The following is a 4,603-nucleotide window of genomic DNA, read 5'->3' as shown; positions in this document are numbered from 1 at the left end:
GAATTGGGCTGAGAGGTGGCAAATGGAGTTCAATGCAGATAAATGTGAGGTGATGCATTTTGGGAAGAAAAACAGGAAGGCAGAATACTGGGTCAATGGAAAGATTCTTGGTAGTGTGGATGTGCAGTGGGATCTTGTAGTCCATGTACATAGATCCCTGAAAGTTACCACCCAGGTTGATAATGCTGTTAAGAATGCATATAATGTGTTGGTTTTTATTGGTAGAGGGATTGAGTTCCGGAGCTGTAATGTCATGCTGCCACTATACAAAACGCTAGTGCGGCCGCAATTGGAATATTGTATACAGTTCTGGTCGCCTTATTTCGGGAAGGATGTGGAAGCATTGGAAAAGATGCAGAGGAGATTTATCAGGATGTTGCCTGGACTAGAGAGAAGGTCTTTTGGGGAAAGGCTGAGAGACTTGGGTCTGTTCTCATTGGAAAGAAGAAGGCTAGGAGGGGATTTGATAGAGACATGCAAGATGATCAGAGGATTAGGTAGGGTAGACATTGAAAGTCTTTTACCGAGGATGATGATGTCAGCGTGTGCAAGAGGGCATAACTACAAACTGAGGGGTGATAGATTTAAGCCAGATGTCAGAGGCAGGTTCTTTACTCAGAGAGTGGTAAGGGCGTGGAATGCCCTGCCTGCCAATGTAGTTAACTCAGCCACATTTGGGAGATTTAGCAATCCTTGGATAAGCACATGGATGATGATTGGATAGTGTAGGGAGATAAGCTTAGATTAGTTCACAGGTCAGCGCAACTTCGAGGGCCAAAGGGCCTGTTCTGCGCTGCATTGTTCTATGTTCTATGAGCAATTTAGTGTGGCCAATCCACCTAACTTGCACATCTTTGTTCTATGGAAGGAAATGGGAGCATCCGGAGGGAACCCACGCAGACATAGGGAGAATGTGCAAACTCCACACAGACAGTCGCCTGAGGCTGGAATCGAACCCAGGCTCTTGGCACTTTAAGGCAGCAGTGCTAACCACTGAGCCATCATTATGTTTATACAATGTTTTGAACACGTTTATAACATTTTCAATTCTCCAGTCTTCTGTAAAATTATGACTGTGCATCCAAAACTTTCATCTTCCACCGCTGTCTTCAGATACAACTTATCTGGTCCTGGTGATTAAGCACCTTAAACAGATAGTCTCTCCAATGTCTCCTCTTCATTGAGTAATTTTATTTCTTTACTTTTTTTTCTAATTCATTCCCATATTTTGTACTTTTGTACTTAATAATGGACTTTTTATTTTTATTTTCTAATTTAAATATCTGTACCGGGGTACCTTACGACCAAGATGGCATCGTAAGTGGCGACTTGTAAACTTTTTATTATACTCATGTGAGTAAATTTGACAATAAAACTAATTCTAATTTTTAAGCCACTTACAATGTTTAAAAGGGATTTACATAAGTACGTAAATAGGAAAGGTTTGGAGGGATGTGGACCAGGAGCAGGCAGGTTGGATTAGTTTAGTTTGGGATTATGTTTTGACACTCTCCAAGTGTGTCAACTATCTTTGTTTTGCCATGACCTGGTCAGCAATTTCTTCCTTGGTAAAGACAAATGCAAAATGTTAAGCGGAACATGGAAACATAGAACATAGGAGCACCAACAAGTAATTGGGCCCTTTGAGATTACTCCACCATTCAATAAAATCATGGCTGGTCATCCAACTCAGTAGTTTGTTCCTGTTTTTTCCTCGTACCCTTTGATCCCTTTAGTCCTAAGAGCTATATCTGATTTTTCCTTGAAAACATTCAATGATTTGGCCTTAACCATTTTCTGTGGCAGAGATTTTCACGGACCCACTACTCTCTGGGTGAAGAAATTTCACCTCATCTCGGTATTAAATGGCCTGCTCTATATCCTGGAACTGTGACCCCTAATGCTGGACTCTGTAGTCATTGGAAACGTCCTTCCTGCATTTACCTATCCAGTGTGGTTAGAATTTTATAGGTTTCTATGACATTTCTTTCATTCTTCTAACCTTCAGTGAATAAATCCTAAGTGATCCAGTCTCCCTCCTCATTTCAGTGCTGTCATCTCAGGAATCAGTTCAGTATACTTTTGTTACACTCCCTCCATTGCCAGAAGATCCTTCCTTAGATACTGAAACCAAAACTGCACAGAGTAGAATTTGTTTAAAATTATAGACCAGTGGGCCTGATGTCAGTAGTGGGGAAGCTGCTGGAGAAGATACTGAGGGATAGGATCTATTTATATTTGAAAGAAAATGGACTTATCAGTGATAGGCAGCATGGTTTTGTGCAGGGAAGGTCATGTCTTACCAACTTAATAGAATTCTTTGAGAGAGTGACAAAGTTGATTTATGAGGGAAGGGTTGTAGATGTCATATACATGGACTTCAGTAAGGCATTTGATAATGTTCCCCATGGTAGACTAATGGAGAAAGTGAAGTTGCATGGGATCCAGGGTGTATTAGCTAGATGGATAGAGAACTGGCTGGGCAACAGGAGACAGAGAGTAAGTGATGGAAGGGAGTTTCTCAAAATGGAGACCTGTGACCAGTGGTGTTCCACAGGGATCTGTGCTGGGACCACTATTTGTTTGTGATATGTTTGTGATATACATGAATGATTTGGAGGAATGTATAGGTGGTCTGATTAGCAAGTTTGCAGATGACAATAAGATTAGTTGGGTAACAGATAGTGAAAACGACTGTCAGAGAATACAGCAGAATATAAATAGATTGGAGAGTTGGGGAGAGATATGGCAGATGGAGTTCAATCCTGGCAAATGTGAGGTGATGCATTTTGGAAGATCCATTTCTAGAGCGAACTATATGGTAAATGGAAAAGCCCTGGGAAAAATTGATGTACAGAGAGATTTGGGTGTTCAGTCCATTCTACTCTGAAGGCCGATAGAGTGGTCAAGAAGGTATACAGCATGCTTTCCTTCATCGGGCAGGGTATTGAGTACAAGAGTTGGCAGGTTATGTTACAGTTGCACAGGACTTTGGTTCAGCCATATTTGGAATACTGAGTACAGCTCTGGTTACCACTAGAAGGATGTGGATGCTTTGGAGAGGCTGCAAAGGAGGTTCACCAGGATGTTGTCTGGTATGGAGATCTGAAGAGAGGTTGAGTAGATTAAGATTATTTTCGTTAGTTGAGGGGGTTTTGATTGAGGTCTACAAAATCATGAGAGGTATAGACAGGGTGGATAGCAAGAGGTTTTTTCCCAGAGTGCGGGACTCAATTACCAGTGGTCAAGAGGTCAAGGTGAGAAGGGAAAAGTTTAGGGGAGATATGTGTGGAAGGTTCTTTACGCAGAGGGTGTTGGGTACCTGGAACGCATTGCCAGAGGCTGTGGTAGAGGAGGGCTCAATAATGTCATTTAAAATGTATCTCGACAGATACATGAATGGGGAGGGAGCAGTGGGATACAGATCCTTACAAAATAGGTGACAGGCTTTGATAGAGTCATAGAGTCATAGAGATGTACAGCACGGAAACAGACCCTTCGGTCCAACCCGTCCATGCGAACCACATATCCCAATCCAATCTAGTCCCACCTGCCAGCACCCGGCCCATATCCCTCCAAACCTTTCCTATTCATATACCCATCCAAATGCCCTTTAAATGTTGCAATTGTACCAGCCTCCACCACGTCCTCTGGCAGCTCATTCCACACATGTACCACCCTCTGTGTGAAAAAGTTGCCCCTCACGTCTCTTTTATATCTTTCCCCTCTCACCCTAAACCTATGCCCCGACCCCAGGGAAAAGACTTTGTCTATTTATCCAAACCATGCCCCTTATAATTTTGTAAACCTCTATAAGGTCACCCCTCAGCCTCCGACACTCCAGGGAAACAGCCCCAGCCTGGTCAACCTCTCCCTTTAGCTGAAATCCTCCAACCCTGGCAACATCCTTGTAAATCTTTTCTGAACCCTTTCAAGTTTCACAACATCTTTCCGATAGGAAGGAGACCAGAATTGCATGCAATATTCCAACAGCGGTCTAACCAATGTCCTGTACAGCCGCAACATGACCTCCCAATGCCTGTACTCAATACTCTGACCCATAAAGGAAAGCATACCAAACGCCTTCTTCACTATCCTATCTACCTGTGACTCCACTTTCAGGGAGTAATGAACCTGCACTCCAAGGTCTCTCTGTTCAGCAACACTCCCTCGGACCTTACCATTAAGTGTATGAGTCCTACTAAGATTTGCTTTCCCAAAATGCAGCACCTTGCATTTATCTGAATTAAACTCCATCTGCCACTTTTCAGCCCATTGCCCCATCTGAGGTAACCCTCTTCACTGTCCACTACATCTTCAATTTTGGTGTCATCTGCAAACTTACTAACTGTACCTCTTATGCTCGCATCCAAATCATTTATATAAATGACAAAAAGTGGATCTGGATTAGCGCAGGCTTGGAGGGCTAATGGGCCTGTTCCTGTGCTGTAACTTACTTTGTTCTTGTTAATTTGTATCTTGGATTGATTTCATATCTTGGCTGTGCTCTCTGCCTCAATGCATAAATTCCCTTTTAAGTCCATAATTAACTCCACACTTTCCTTTGCCACCCATTTACAATTTATAGCTGAGCGAAGACTTT

The sequence above is a fragment of the Chiloscyllium plagiosum genome, unplaced genomic scaffold (assembly GCF_037043375.1).
Source record: "Chiloscyllium plagiosum isolate Xiang-an unplaced genomic scaffold, Cpla_swu_hap1 HiC_scaffold_7, whole genome shotgun sequence".
NCBI classification, from domain to species: Eukaryota; Metazoa; Chordata; class Chondrichthyes; order Orectolobiformes; family Hemiscylliidae; genus Chiloscyllium; species Chiloscyllium plagiosum.
Note: the sequence above shows the minus strand (reverse complement) of the source record.